The sequence below is a fragment of the Ambystoma mexicanum genome, chromosome 12, assembly GCF_040938575.1.
Source record: "Ambystoma mexicanum isolate Mex_15411 chromosome 12, UKY_AmexF1_1, whole genome shotgun sequence".
NCBI classification, from domain to species: Eukaryota; Metazoa; Chordata; class Amphibia; order Caudata; family Ambystomatidae; genus Ambystoma; species Ambystoma mexicanum.
In genome coordinates this window covers 1,237,422,818-1,237,439,894 of record NC_090936.1, presented here as the reverse complement: position 1 = coordinate 1,237,439,894, position 17,077 = coordinate 1,237,422,818, and positions in this window count along the sequence as shown.

Genomic DNA, 17,077 nt, shown 5'->3' with positions numbered 1-17,077 from the left:
TGCTAATTGGTGGGAAGCTATGGTTATGATCAACCCATTAGCACCTGGAAGCCCAACCTGTGTGCTGCTAGCATAGGTGGAAAGTACTGACGGATGTAAGAATGCCAACCAATTGTAGGGGTCCGCATTATTAAGGGCCCTATAGTTTATGTTACCAATGGGATGTCATGTATTTAGTGACGTTCATCCTGACTTGTTTTAGGGGAGGTCTTAGTTGCCCCACCAGATGTTAAAGAGCCTATTACTCTCTTAGACTAATATGGAACGTATACTTAGATATTTCTTAAGACCCAATCACAATAGCCACTAGGTTTTTGTAGTTTACCACGTAGGATGATGTAGGTACGTAGATTGACATCATCAATGACAAGTTTTTGCTATATAAAGAATGCTTTTTCTGAAGCAAATAGAGAAATCATAAGCTGAGACATCCCTTGATGTCCGTTGTACTCCCTGTTTTGGATGAGTGATATTAAAACAGTTAACCTTTTTGCCAACTACCTGAGTCATTTCGATTATTGATGTTTAAGTAACTTCTGCATTCCCCTTCATCTCCAGGGTATTGCTACCTTGTCTTAAAGGGCTGGGCGGACCACCAGTTCAAGAAGGTTTGAGCGACTCCACCCTAACTGGGGGCGCCCATGCTGAGTGTCAGGCTTGTATGACTCCAACTGCCAGGTTTATGACAGTGCCTGCCCAATGGGGTCTTAACTACAGGGCTGCCCTGGAGAGAGCAAAACAGAACGACGCACGATCTGAGCAGCACTGTGCTACCTTTGCAAGAGGGAGTTATAGAGGTGCACACGTGGGGCTCAGACAGGACCTTTCTGTTCAGAGCTGGAATCTAATCACGGATCTCCTGGATCCAGACAGCAGAAGATGAAAATGATGCAAAATCAAAGATTTAGGTGGGCGAATTTGATCATATTGTTATTGGTTTAACCATAAATGGTAGAGCATAACCCTGACATCACTGTTTTACACATGGGCTGGAGACATTGGGCCTCATTACGAGGTAGGAGGTAAGGGATTACCAGCACCAGTAAAGGTGCCGGTGCCGGTAATCCCTTATCTCCATATTCTGAGGTCCCTTAGCGGGTCCCTTCCTTAACGCCTGGTCTGACCGGTGTTAAGTACGGGACCCGCTAAGGGACTTCAGAGCTAATAATGGTACCGCAAATTGCAGTACCGTTATTAGCTACTTCCCCATTCCCATTGAGCCCTATGGGGGCTCAAATGGGAATGGGGAATGGTTCTCAGAATGGGGATTTACCGGGTCCTCCAAGGTTGGAATAACCCAGTAAGTACCCACTCTGAGAGCCCGGACCCGGTACGCGGTAAGGGGGTAGCCATGGTGCTAACAGCACCATGGCTACCTCCTACCTCATAATAAGGCCCATTGTTTCTAGGGGAAAAACACAATTTCACCTGGTGACACAAAGTGTGAATTGCTTTTTCTCTAATACAAGACTGTCTGGACGCAATTCAGGAATGGTGTGCCACCAATGATCTCTGCCTTAATGCCAGTAAGACTGAGATCCTCCTCATTGGGACACCCACTCCCTCCTTTCCTCTCTCTCTATGGCTGCCCACTCGGGGCCTTCTACCTGCTCCTTCCTGTGAGGCTAAGAAACTTGGTGTCATCTTCGACTCCACCCTCTCCTTCTCTTCTCACATCTCTGACATCTCTAAGAAGTCAAACTATCAGATGCACCTACTCAGAGGTATTATTCCTTTTCTTACTTCCCCCCAGAAGCTTACTGTCTCCATACCTCTGGTCCTCTCTAGGCAGGACGATTGCAATAGCCTCTTTCTAAATCTTCCTGCCTCTACTCTTCGACCTTTAAAACTTATCCAGAACAGGACTATGAGCCTTGTCCTTGGCCTCAAGCCCAGTGATCGTATCTTTCCAGCTTTGAAATCGCTTCACTGGCTGCCCATGGCTGCAAGTATCAACTTCAAGAGCCTCTGCATTGTCCACAAGGCTATCTGTGGCCCGGGACCACTCTACCTCCAACTTTCTCATCAAAAACATATTCCTTCTCGAGCTCTCCGCTCATCCACTTCCAACTCTCTGAGGGTGAGACGCTTCTCCAAGCAGAGAGTTGGGGGCAATCTCCTCTGCTGTGGCCTTCCTCTGGAGCAGCCAACCTACCTCTCTCAAAGTTGAGCACAACCACCACTGGTTCTGGAAGCAACTCAAGACCTTCCTTTTCACTTCCGCTGTCTCTCTTCCTCTCCCCTGCTGATGCACCTGACTGCTCTGCGCACTTGTCACCTGGTCACCCTCTGAACTCGGGCATCGGCTCCTGCATGCCCAGTTGCCCTTGCACTACCTCCAGACTCCCCAGCACTTAAGGTGTGGAAACAGAGAAATTGATATGAGGCCGGGAAGCCCAAGAGGAAACACACCAACACAGGTTACAAAGGACATACAAAGCGCTTTATTTCAAAGTTACAAAGTTACCAAAGTCAATTGACATTCGAATAGCTATTCGGCCCTCTGACTAACACGCGAACCTTCAACGTAAGGTTCGCACTGAAAGTGGGAGAGACCGATCATCGGGATGCTTGAGTTTTTATACGTTTTGTCCTGCATTGGCCAGCCCTCTCGCAAGTTAACCATTCTTGGAACTGTGGCTAGGGTTCGTAGCCAGGTCAAACACACAATTTACATAATTTGATCAGTTCCGCTGATACAGTTACATATTTACACACAGGTTAAAGAGAGGACAAGGTCTTAGTTCGTGACCCTAACAAGTGGCCTGCGGACATATTATTTATTCACGTGTGCGGAGGTCACCATGGCCGGAGTCTTACTCAAGATGTCATTCGACCTCCATTTTGTGATTCAGGGTGACTTCCACACTGCAAGAGTACCTAAAATGGCGGCTAGATCCAAGATGGCGGCTTACACAATACAATAAGGTCAAGACCTTGCCGCGGAACCTATGCACATAGTATTCTTTAGACAACTTGGCGTAGGCCAACATACATTCAAACAATGCGATTGGGGTCACAATATTATATCGATTTCCACAGACCCTCCTTTTGGCCTATGCCAAGTGCTAATACATCATTTCCTAATGCTTTCGAAAATAACTGAAGGCATTATCATCCATAGGTTCTGCATCATTGTCCGAAATGTCAATAGCCATAAAGTTGTTCATAAGAACTTCTTGCAACATGAACTCTTTAGATGCTGTCTTCGGAGTGTATATCTTATGCCCTATTGCGCTCATTACCTGAGCACAACATCCCCCCATCATTCCACATATACTCGGGAGGCATTGAAAACAACAGCAAAGAACTAACAGAATCCCTAAAATACCTAAAATGACAGAAAGCACCTTCCACCCCCAAGAACGTAAAGAATCCCAAAACCAAGTACTAAGGTTCCAGTCTCCTACAGGGATATGGACTTCAGAACTGAGAGTGTGTAAATTCTGAATTGCTTTAAAAATTGTTGGCGAAGAATCTGGTACGAAAACACAACAAGCGGACCCCACTAATTTACATACTCCACCTCGTTCGGCTAAAATGACATCTAATGCCATTCGATTTTGAAGTGCTACCAATCTTATCGCCTTTTGCTCTAAGGTCATATTGTAAAGTATGTCCGTGGTCCGGTTGATCGTTTTCTCCAACACCCTCGCTAATCCCCTAATGTTTTCTGAATTTGCTATTTGTCCCCAAAAGGGCACTACTGATTTGGCTATATCCCCGAACACTTGTCCAGGGGTGTCTCCATTACTATCCCGTCACGGGCGAGCCTTAGATACCTCTAAGGTACTGGCTATAAATACACCTGGTAACAGTATCCCTAAATAACAAGTCCCCTGCCAATCCTTGGGCAACCAGGGAAAAGCTAAACTACCACAAACAAAATAAACGGGTCCCCCTACATACAAAGGCCTATTTTCCCCAGTCAAATTTACAGTATTCACACAAGGCTCGAAGTCTCCCATTGGCCTAGTGCCATTTCTTTGTACACAGAAGGGAACTGAATCAGGACTATGATTCACAGAATAAGAAGGAGGCATGGCATCCTTATTGCCTATCGGAGCCATCTTAAAAGAAACTAGATTTTGGAAAGGAAAAGATAGTTTATCAGACGGCCTAATAGAAGCGACGTTAGGTTTACTTCTATTTGCGAAAAGCGAGCATCCCAGGGGAGTCAATTCACGTTTTTCAAATTCATTCAAATTAGTCCCATCGAAGTTCCCTGAGATGCTATCATTCCATCGGCCAAAGAAGAGTGCTCTAAGAGAGGCATAGCAAGAAGTTGTTAAAGGTAAGGGATGTATATACCATCCCAGTCCCTTGTTCCCATGTTGTGGTAAGTGAGTGCAGATCCAACAATTACTCTTATTAAAAATAGCATGCGTACCATTCATCACTATCATCAAAGTGTTATTATGATATTTCTGTCTATGCCGAGAGTCCCTAGGGGACAGAGTGTGAAGGTGTACAGAGGGAGTCAAAACAGTTGGTACGATTTTGGTCGGTAACAGAGGCTTCAAAGGATAAATTTCTTCAAAATACCAAAGTCCCACGGCAGCAGTTGCAAAAGTAACAATAATCAGAACGAGAACACAACAGTACGTTTTCGGGGCCCAGGCACATTGTTCATTGTTCGATTTGGTCACCTCCTTATCTAATAGTTCAATACGGGGAGCAGCGGTGAAGGCGGCAGGCATCATGGTCATCCCGATCGACGGCCCCAATGTTCGTTGCTGGCGGCACTCCGGCCGCGCGATTTCTTTAGTCCTTCCCAACCCTAGCCAACAGAACCCTCCTTTTCTTTTGTTCAAAAAAAGAAAGACAACAGTACTTCAATCACTCTTTTCCTTCCAGATGCACGATACTCGTGCCGTAGTTCTATCTCCATGGTCGAAGGTTGTACCTGATGGTACCCAAGTTTGTTGAATCCGAAAGCAAAGTATCGTCGCTCCCTGAGGGGAGCGTCGTGTCGGTGGCGACGGAAGTCGCAGAGCTCGAAACAAGATTTTCCGGAAGTGATTGATCAAGAGAGTGCGGAGACAAAATGGACGGCTCCCCAAGCTCCTCAGGCTCAGAGAATTTCTCCGACGCACTCACAATGCTGCCTGCTACTCCGAGATCAGAGATTGTAGCACCAGCGAGGGGTTCTGTTTCTTCTGTAGCGTGTGGCGTCGGGTGAGGGATCTTCTTAACGTGTGTTGCATGTATCCAGTTCTTCTTTCCTGCCACCCGCACTGCCGTCCTGGTGACCAATAATACCTGGTAGGGTCCGCGCCAGCGAGGCGCAAGACAGGAAGACCTCTCGTAGGCCTTCACCAGGATCCAGCTACCGGGTAGTATATCGTGTCCTGGGCCCGTAAACCGTACAGGTAAGGCAGCATTCACCTGGTGGTAAATGAAATACAGATTTTTAGTCAATTGATTACAGTAATCTATGAGCAATACATTATCCACATCCCTCAGGGCTTTAGGTTTAGGGAGACCCCAGATATTAGCAGGCCTTCCCATAACCACCTCGAACGGAGAGAGCCCAGTTCTAGTCTGGGGTGTGGTGCGCATAGCTAACAACACAATAGGTAAAGCGTCGGGCCATTTTAGCTTAGTGTCGGCACATGTTTTTGCAAGCTTGTTTTTCAGAATACCGTTGTGTCTCTCTACCAACCCCGCACTTTGAGGGTGCCTAGCTGAATGAAAACATTTCTCAATCCCTAGGGCAACACATATTTGCAACATTACGGCTGCGATGAAATGGGGGCCGTTGTCCGACCAAATTATCCTCGGGAGCCCAAATCGAGGGAAGTACTCTTTCACCAGGATCTTTGCGGTGGTCATAGCGGTAGCATCTTTGACAGGGAAAGCCTCGACCCATTTGCTAAAAGCACAAATGATAACAAGAACATATTTCAAGTTATTACATCGCTCCATTTCAATAAAATCAAGGTGAATGGTTTCAAAGGGGACAGAGGGGGGCCCGAAACTTCCCCTTGGAGTCACTGTCCCTTTACCCACATTGTGCTGCAGGCAAATCATGCAATTCTGAACATGTCTCTTTGCAGTTTCCAAAATTTTATCATTCACCCAAACCTGCTGTAATATCTTCGTAATTTGCTGGGCACACACATGCGTTGGACCGTGTGCCATTGTAACCATTGCTAACACATAAGAATCAGGAAGCAACCATTTCCCATTGGATGCGTCCACCCAACACCCTTCGTCATCCAATTTTCCCATGCCTTCAGCCCACTTCCCACTTCCTAGACTCTTCAACTGAGGCATCAGTCTGCATGTCTCGCACAGACCCAATGCCTTCATCTATTATACAAACATCTCTCACTTCCCTCGAGGCTGTGCTAAGGTCTGTGGCTGTTTGTCTAGCTATCAAATCTGCAAAAGCATTTCCTCTGCCCACATTGTCTATGACCTTGCTATGTGCTGCACATTTCATGATCGCTAATTGTTCAGGGAGTGAGAGCGCTGAAAGTAGTTGTACTATTAAGGGACCATGCTGAATCTTGGTCCCATGTGAGGTCAGAAACCCTCTTTCCGACCACAGTTTTCCGAAGTTGTGAGCCACCCCAAAGGCGTACTGGCTATCCGTATAAATATTGACTCTATGCCCTTGGGAGAGCTCACAAGCGCGGGTCAACGCTATAATCTCCGCGGCCTGCGCGGAGTTATGCGGAATCCTTTTAGTTTCAACAATCTTGTTCAAAGTAGTAACTGCATAAGCAGCTGTAGATGTGCCATTCGGAAGTTTGAAGCAGGAGCCATCGCAAAACAGCTCCCCTTCCGCATTCTCCAAAGGAGTATCTGTTTCTTGTTCGGTGGCATACAGGCAGTCATGTGATCCTTCATCACCGCAAACAATATTTTGCGGGAGAGGTAAGAGTTCAGCCGGATTGAGAACACAACACCTTTTAATTTGGATATGAGGAGCAAATAGGACTAATTCGTACCTTGTCAACCGGGCAGAGGTAAGGTGTTGCGTTTGAGTTTTATTCAATAGAATATCAACAGAGTGAGGTACCATCAAAATTAAATCGTGGCCTAGGACCATCCCCTCACTCTGTTTTACAGACGCAGCGGCAGCAGCAACAGCGCGCAGACATCGCGGCAAAGCGCATGCAACAGGATCGAGGGCGGAGGAATAATAGCCGCACGGCCTATTCTTCCCTCCATGTTCCTGTGTTAACACAGACAAAGCACATCCATCACATTCATGCACAAACAACACAAAGGCCTTATCGTAATTTGGTGTACCCAGAACCGGTGCTGAACATAGCGCGGTTTTGAGAAGCTCAAATGATCGTTGATGTTCCGATTCCCATGGCAGTGGCAGAGAAATGCCCTTCTTCGTCAAAGCCAACATCAGTTTTACCACTAGGGCAAAATTCGGGATCCACAGTCTACAGTAGGATGCCATCCCTATCAGGGCTCTGACTTCCTTCTGTGTTTTTGGGACAGACATGCCAGAAATGTGTTTTATTCGTTCAGGTGTCAATCTTCTCCCCTCCTTTGACAGGAGGTAGCCTAAATAGGCAACCTCCTGGCAACAATATTGGAATTTTTTAAGTGAAGCTTTGTGAGCATTTTCAGCTAAATGAACAAGCAACAATATAGTGCCTTCCTTACAAGCTTTCTCAGAGTCTGCAGCCAAGAGCAAATCGTCTACATATTGAAGCAGCGTGCAAGTAGGTGGCAATTCAAGGGTGTCGAGCTGCTCCTTTAAGGCTCTACTATAGATACTAGGACTTTCAGTATACCCTTGAGGTGCCCTTGTGAATGTAAACGAGCGTCCCCCCAAGGTGAACGCGAACAAATACCTGCTCTCCTCATGTATCGGAATACTAAAGAAGGCTTTTTTCAAATCTACGACACTAAAGTGTGTAGCCGTAGCAGGGATCATTGTTAAGATCGTTGTTACATCAGGCACGATTGGAAATTGTGGGGCTACCACCCAGTTAATAGCACGAAGATCTATTATAAACCGGTACGGAATTGCATTGTCGCCTTTCTTATATACTGGCAAGATCGGGCTATTAAATAAGCTACCTGTAATCTCTTCGATCACTCCACGATGCACAAAATCGGAGACAATGCATTTCAGAGCATGCTCACCTTCAATTGAAATTTTATATTGCGGAATGCGCGGTAGCTTAACCCCATGTTTCAAGACTATCTTAACAGGCTCGATGTGCAATATCCCGACATCATTGTCGTCTATTGCCCACAAACATTCCGGGACAATGTCAAACTCGGGAGGTAGAGGTCGGGTCAAGTACTGGGAGTTAAAGGGTTGCTGTGGTGAAACTGTTAATCTTATTCCGTCAGGGGAACAATGAATCACTGCATTTAGTTACTTTAACAAATTCAACCCTAGCAAATTTTCTCCGCAGTTTGAAGTAAGAAGAAAAGGGCACTGGTCTGTGAAAGGACCCAAAGAAACAGATACCGGCGCAGAAACTGGACAAACAGTTGGTATACCAGAGAACCCTATAGAAACGTTTGTTTGCCCTGACAGTGGGATGTTTGGAACCCTAGAATGGTCAATGGAGCACTTTTGTGCTCCAGTGTCAATCAAGAACTGGTGTTTCCTATTCCCCACCAATAATTCAACGTAGGGGCCCTTCTGAATAACGGGAATAGGTAAAGGTTCCAAACGCTGCTTCGGGCAATCCTAGTAAGGCAGAACTTCGTCAAAGGGAAGTTCTTCAGAAAGATAGGCAGCAGAAGGGTGATCAAATATATTTCTCGAGTCCATACTCGGAGTCTAATTTTCCCGTGAAAAAGGTTGTTGTGGATCTTGTAGAAGCTGACCCCTATCAGGGCCCCCTGCTCCGGGGCGGCCCCTTGGTCGCCTACCCATACCTCCAAATGTGCCTCCTGACCTCTGACGAAGGGCAGGGCACTGTGCTCGCCAGTGACCTTCCTGGCGGCAATAAGCACACTGATTAATATTTATAGAATTCAGAGGAGTATTTCCTCTTGGAATGTACTGACCTCTAGTCTGTGTCGTACCTCCTCTGGGGTTTCTGACAATTTGCTGCAACAATACCTTAGTCTTCAAGTCGCCCCTTCTTTTTTCGATTTTCTCTTTTTCATTATTAACCCGATTCTCATAATACTGAGCCATATGCAAAACTTCTGACTGAGATTTTGCCTGCCAAGCGCTCTCTGAGGACATAATTTGTGACTGGATGTCGGGCAACAATCCACGTACAAATTTGTCCACAAACAACCTCTTCCCCGACTCTGTGCCTAAATCCTGTCCACTGAAGTCAGAGAACACCTGTTCAAATCTATTAAAGAATTCAGTAGTACCTTCAGTTTTCCCTTGGACGCAGGCCGTAAGCTTGTCCCAAATAATCCTTTTTTCTGGGATTATAGTTTTTAGTTTAGCAACTATTCTATCGGGTAAGGTAAGTATTACCTGGGGTGGTTTCTCACCAGCTGGCCGTTCCCCATCTATTCTAATCAGATTTACCCATGTATCCCCTAGCCCCGGCACATCATCTACTGTCCGTATCTGTTTCCATACATCAACTGGCAAAAGCACTGGAAACAATAAGTCCATGTCACTTAAGGTGAACACAGAAGACTGTAAGACGGATTCTATCTCTTTATAAAACCCTGTCGGGTTTTTCCTAATATCAGGGACTGATTGTCTAATCGTGTTCACTTCCTGTCGAGAGAACGGGACGTGAACAAACTGCGATACGTAATGTGCAGGGATATCCACCGCGGGAGTACCAGCCGCCGCGTCGGCAGGGATTTCTGCTTTTGGGACAAGGGTTGGCGGGACCTCTCTCATAGGCAACTGAGATATAGGGACCTCCGACCGCTTACTGAGCAATAGGGCCAAATCGAGCGCTAAAGCAGCTGTAGAAGTGTCGGGCGAAAAAGCTCTTTTACAAATACCTAATAACTCTATGGGGCAACCAACCTTCTTCCTTATACATTCCTCCTGTAAGTGCTGTACCATCACTTGGATTACCTTTCTTTGCATCTCTACCGTGTATTGACTGTATGTGTCATACACCTCATCTGGCGGTATCGATGAATCCGAGATCCATCGAATCGCGTCTTTGGTACAAATTCGTACTTCCTCAGGTGCTGATCTACGGCACGAAAGGAACCGTTTCTGTACATATATCCTATCGTCCTCATCATCCTCGTTTTGTAACTTTTCAAAATCCCTCCTAAACTCAAACAGCCTATCAACATGTCCACATACTTTCTGCTCCGTATCCCTCGAAAGTGCCAAAGCATTCAGATCTCTCACCCCTTGTGGGAGATCCGAAGTCTACAATCTACCCCACATTACACCTAAGTGAATCCCCAGTCCTTCAATAAAAACATTTTTCTCGGGAAAATCGAGCAAATTAGATAATGTTGAAAATGCATCAGTTTGATCACCTTTCTCCATGCAATGCTTAGCCCAAGCAAATAGTTCCTGTTTCCTGCCCGCAGGAACAGTACTACGAGTCACAATTGTTGACCCTGCACCGGGATCTGTTTTAACGAACACGGGACTCCCCGGAATCGAAAGTGTAGGTGGACTTAACAAGGGTGCAGGGGAGAGAGGCAGTGTAATAGACAGAGGAGCGACAACCAAAGAACTAGGAGTAGTAGGCTGCGCAGGGGGAGTAGGAATAGCAACGGGAACAATAGCAGGAACGGGCAAGGTGCCCACAACAGGAGCATACGGAGGTGGCGCTGAAGAGTCAGGCCTCCGTTCGTTCAATATTTTCTCAATAAACTCATCGGAAACATGGAAATCTTTAGAGGGGTAAATTTTCTGGACCCCGAGCGAGAAAGCTCTATCCATTTTCTGGGCTTCTTCTAATCGTTTTTCCTTGTCATACAACAATGCCTTTTCGGCATTTGTTTTATGACGACGTGCATGTTTATCCCTACTTTTAAGCTGCTGCAATGCTTCCTTTTTCCAATTTTGTAACACATCAAAGGCTGCTGGCCTAGCCTTTTTCTTAAGCAAGATCGATTCTAAGTATTCAATACGGGGGATCTCAAAACTACCATTGATTGGCCACTGAAATTCGGAGGCATTTCTGGTCTGTCTGTGCCAAATATCATTAAATACAATACTACCAATGCCATACTTACAGTACATAGTACACGCCGGCGACCCCTCCTGTGGTGCCGGACGGCTAAATTCAAAAGATTGTCGATCGCTGCGGAACAGAGCCCTAAAGCAGCTAGACAATTTCCCAGGCATTTCTCAAAGAATTGGTGTTACCTGGTCCAATAATTGTGTCTGCAGATACAATACACCAAATTCAAATTGTCAGGGTTAAATTAAGAGCCGGGTCACGACTGCACCTGACCAAACCTAAGGAGGACCGTACGGTTTACAAAGGACTTCAACTAACGAATTTTTACCTGCGTTTGGTGGTTTCGGCAAATCTGCCCGCCTCGGATTTGGACCCTCGTCAAGATGCCGTGTCAGACCGCACGACTATCGCCCAAGGATCGGATCGTGCAGCGCTGCCGAGGTATCGCGTCTCGATCGGTCGGGCCCGCAGAATCACACCGTCCGATCCCGATTCGATAGTCTGCGTCAACCTTCAATGATCCGGCATCAATCTTGAGGGTCCCTATTCGGGCGCCAACTGTGGAAACAGAGAAATTGATATGAGGCCGGGAAGCCCAAGAGGAAACACACCAACACAGGTTACAAAGGACATACAAAGCGCTTTATTTCAAAGTTACAAAGTTACCAAAGTCAATTGACATTCGAATAGCTATTCGGCCCTCTGACTAACACGCGAACCTTCAACGTAAGGTTCGCACTGAAAGTGGGAGAGACCGATCATCGGGATGCTTGAGTTTTTATACGTTTTGTCCTGCATTGGCCAGCCCTCTCGCAAGTTAACCATTCTTGGAACTGTGGCTAGGGTTCGTAGCCAGGTCAAACACACAATTTACATAATTTGATCAGTTCCGCTGATACAGTTACATATTTACACACAGGTTAAAGAGAGGACAAGGTCTTAGTTTGTGACCCTAACAAGTGGCCTGCGGACATATTATTTATTCACGTGTGCGGAGGTCACCATGGCCGGAGTCTTACTCAAGATGTCATTCGACCTCCATTTTGTGATTCAGGGTGACTTCCACACTGCAAGAGTACCTAAAATGGTGGCTAGATCCAAGATGGCGGCTTACACAATACAATAAGGTCAAGACCTTGCCGCGGAACCTATGTACATAGTATTCTTTAGACAACTTGGCGTAGGCCAACATACATTCAAACAATGCGATTGGGGTCACAATATTATATCGATTTCCACAAAGGGTCTGTATCTTCAACCCTTCAGTCCCTTCTCTCTGCACTCTCTACCACCTGGCTGCACTTGTGAGCTAACTGCACTTCCCCCTTCCCCTGCCCCCTGGTACTTCTCCCCTTCCCTCTTCCCCGCACTTGCACGATCTGAATGTCACAAGGCCTAGTAAGATTGTTATTTTGTCCTCCCTTATTTCACCCCCCTTGTCTACTCGTGCCTAGATACACTTATATACAGGCACGTTATAAATGCCACATCATTACTTATCATATCCTATAAGTATCTATTAGTGGTGGTGTGTCCCTTCTCTAGGTGGATCGAGGCAGCATCCTTGTACACACCCTGATGCCACTTGCATAGCGAAGGTTTTAGTGCAAAGTCTTCCCGAGGTGGGGTGTGTGTGTACTGCTGAAATCCGATAATGGGCCCCAATTTGTTCATGAACTATTTGAACAGATAGGGCTTCTTTTGAGTATTAAGCATACGATTTCTTCTGCTTATCACCCACAAGCGAACGGAATATGTGAGATACTCAACAGCCTCCTTAAAGAAAGTATTGCCAAAATTAGATTGACTTTGAAGAAGGGATGGCTATATTGCCTACCCCTAGCCTTATATGCCATTCGGAATCGGCCAGGATCGGATCACCACCTCACCCCGCACAAACTAGTGTCAGGGCTTCATATGAGAATGCTTCTTACACCTCTGTCTAGGAGTAGAAGTGATACCCCGAGTGTAACTAAAACTTTAGATGATGAAATGCACGACTATTTGACATGTATGACTTCTAGCATTTCTCTCATTTCAGATCAACTCAAGCGCAAGGGAGGTTGGTCTCAGAACACAAAAGAAGACAATTCAACAACCAACCCAATTGAACTACTACTGGCACCCAAGTTATATGTTGGAGACCTAGTTCTCATCAAGAAATGTACTAGAAGGTGGCATGAGCCACGGTTTAATTGTCCAATTTGTGTTAAAAATATAACCCCTTTATATATGAAGGTCCAAGGGAGACGAGCTTGGCTTCACCTAGGTGATCTAAAGGCCTATAAAGGTGAGACCTGCCCTCCCACTGTTGCCGATCCAGAAGCAGAACAATAAGAATAATTTCAGGGTGTGCAAGCTCGATCGATGACGGAGAAGGACGATAAAGAAGCCAGTAGTTGATACAGATTTTGTATTGACTAGACTTCAGTGGGCACTCCTCATAGATATTTTATCACAGAATGCAAGGACTTGCAGAGAATTCAAGAAATTTTGAAATGTACTTTTAGAGAAACATTGAAGCATCAGAGTTATGCCTAAATGTCAGTTCCTGATTAGAAATTGGAAACAAGATCAGTAATCAGATTCTCTTATCGGAGAATATCTGTTCTAAGCAGTTAAACATATGGTACTTACTTATAGTGACATTCACCGACGTGTGCTTGCTGTCTTTGTATTTATACTTCAAGCTTACCCTGCTCTTGTGATAGGCGATTTTGATGTTCATACTTTCTTACAGGATCCTAAGAATGGCCCAGTGATAAGAAGGCTTCTTATTGCAATTATTGAGCAGGTTTTACAGTTGCAAGTATAAAGACATTTGACGATTGTGTTAAAAATAATTAAAGAAGAAAATGGCATGGCTCTAGGTGAAGAAAAGTGCAACGAGTAGTAGGTTGGAGCGAGAGATGGATGCCTATGTTCTTATGCATAATATATGCTTGCACAATTACTTTGTTTGTCTTTCTGTTCCTCATCTTTCACAGTCTCTATCATGTTAGTACTTCTGCTGAAGGAGAGTTCCCTGTGGTCTCCCTACTATGAAAACTACTTTGGATTTACTGCATAATTATTACACTATTTTTGGGAAATACAAGAGAGATGCAGGGGAAGATAATGAGGGGATAAATACCTACCTAGATAATGCAGCACACTTGGGTAATAAAGTGTGGTATCAGCACATGAGAAAAGTGGGGGAGAGAACACCTAAGGATAGTTGCTACGTCTGCTCTCTAATACCCTATGCCATGAATACAGAGCGAACTTTGATTACCAGCAATGTCCCAGATCACGATGCTATGTGCCTCAGTCATCTTGCAGCATGTATGACCAGAGGAACATTTCAAGGAAGTTGGGCCACTTTACGATGGAGATCAAAGTGGTCATTTCCATAGGAGGATGATTATATCAAGACCACACAGAAGGAAAAGGACCCCGGATGGAAAAGCAAGATGCTTGTATATCCTGTAGCAGGACAGGATGACGTAGTCATTGAAGAGATGAAGAAAATGAACTGCCCTTATGTGACAGAAGTAGCTGGATTACCTGGATGTTGGGAGCAAACTCAGGTCCTAGTCTATGGACGAGTGAAGTCCAAGAAAGGATGGGAAGAAGGATGGATGTCCTGTGCAGCTCATCTACTGAAGACAGAGTATGTACAGGATGTGCAAATGGTGAACGATTCATGTTTGTAGTCATGGGCTAAACATGGGTAGAAGATGAATCAGGCCCATTGGTTGTAATCCTATTGGCAAATGCGACATTGTCCTTCCGAAGACACAGGAAGAATCATGTGGGAGATAACAAAGGATGCAGAACTACAGTTGACATTTCCAGGATGGGAGAAGGGACAGCCGTTCTCATGGATCTATACTGGGCATGTGGGTCTAGAGCCTACATGAAGTTGCCCAAGGATTGGGGTAGAGTATGCTCCTTGGTACTCATCCACGTTCCAGCATTAGTGATTCCTCAGAGTGACCTGAACATTGGAGAATTTACAAAAGCAGATGCCCATTTGAGTAAAAGAAGATCACTTGAGTTTCTCAATCGGACCATAAGAGAGAATTACTTCTCAGCCAAATCAATAGAAGCATATGACTTCATACCTCGTGAACACAGATTGTTCAGCAAGACCGCCTCAATATTTACGACTATATTTACGAAGATGGCCAATTCCAAGTGGTTGCAGATTATGAGATGGGAACTCCTGCAGACAATCAATACCACCATAAAGGGATTAAATGCTATCAAGGAAGAGCTATGGAGTTTACACTGTAGTACAATGGGGTGCATTTTGTTTTGCCCTAGGCTCAGAGGATTTTTGGGTCCTATAGGTGTGCTAAAAGAAATAGGCTGGTGGCAGCAGTGACTTTTTCCCACATTTTGGGAATTTTCGGTTTAGCCTTTCAGCGTTTACTGCATTTGGCTACTAACTGCGGCTACTGGCCAACTTGTTCTTTAGCCTTCTTCCTGGCCTGAGAGGCCAGGAAAATCATTATAAGAACTTCCAGTGCTCAGGAAAACAGAAGCTTTTGGCGGGCTACTGGAGGGCTGTTTGTGTTTGCTGGCAGGATGTGGGCTAGGACTGTCTGGTCCCATTCCACATGCTGGTATCTGTGTTTTTGATTGGTATGCATGAGTGTTCCCGCTAGTGGTCCTAATTGGACCACTGCTGGGGTGTGTGTGTGGGCTAGTCCTGCTATTGACTAGTGGGAGTTTCAGCTCTTGACTGGCTTTTAGGATAGGAAGAGGACCCCTGCGCCCATTCTTCAGAGATCCTGGAGAAACCTGAAGGAGCCAAGTATCCTCTCCAGCTCTGAGACCCGTGAAGAAACCTGAGACCTGACTAAAGGAGACAGGGCAACCAACATCTGCTGCTGTCCTGGAGGAGCCCTGTCTTGCTTGTGATCTTTAGCAGTCCTGTGAAGGAGCTGCAACCCTTGCAGTGGAGGGGCCATCCATCCCTGACGTCTGCTCAGTGCCCTTCCAAAGGAAGCCTTCGGACGTGCCCTTGAACCGTCCTGTGAATGACCCATCCATTCGTTCTGTACGAGCGTTATCATGTCAGCTTTGTCTTTTTTCCCTTTCCATCTCTTAATTTCTCGTTCTATCGCTAATGATACATTTGGTCGTTCACTTTTCTCCTCCTTGTTCGGCAAGGCCTTGAAGATTTTTCCCTTTCTCTTACTCTCTTCTGACCTATCGATACTGCTATACACAGGTGGTTAGTATTTTGGATTGCTATATCCTGTCGCAGCTTTCAGTTCCTTTAACGGATTCAGCCCTACATGGTCTGTACTATCGTTGTTTATTCCCAATGGAGTAGGGGGAGCAGAAGGCACAACGCCCTTCTCCTTGCTCTGGTTAAGCATCAATTCTTCAGGGGGCAGATCATCTCACTCCTCCTGGTACATTTTCCAGAGCTCTAGAGTAGCTAACCTTTTCTCTAATTTCTTTCTTGTGAATGCTGCGTGCAGGTATGTGGTTATGTGCTGCAAAATGGCTTTTGACAGTGATCCCCCTTGTGTCCATGGCATAAACATCTTATCTGAGGTGCCTTTTAACCATTCAACACTGCACTGTTTGATCTTGGGCATATGTTTGGGCAATGTTTTGCACATGTGCATCAGTGGTATGTCTTCTCCCATTTTGACAAGTCTCAATTGACTGTGTATACTTACCAGTGTTTACACAAGATATGCTTTCAGGAAAATTATAAATATGAGCACGCTCCACACTCGCCGCTCAAAGCCTTTACTTCACAACAATTTCAATCTTCTCTATGATCAACATCAATACTAACCTAGAGTAGATTATAACTTTTGTCTCTTTTCAACACAGCCTATTGTTAGGACTCATTTTCTATACTATGGCCTGGTGGACAGATGTATAGAATGCCAATCTATATTGTGACAAGGACAACTCTGGGAAGCTGTAGCCAAACCAGTTTAGGGTGAAGTGACAGGTGGTCTAGCCTAAGTTCTTCAGAGAGGTGAGAGTGT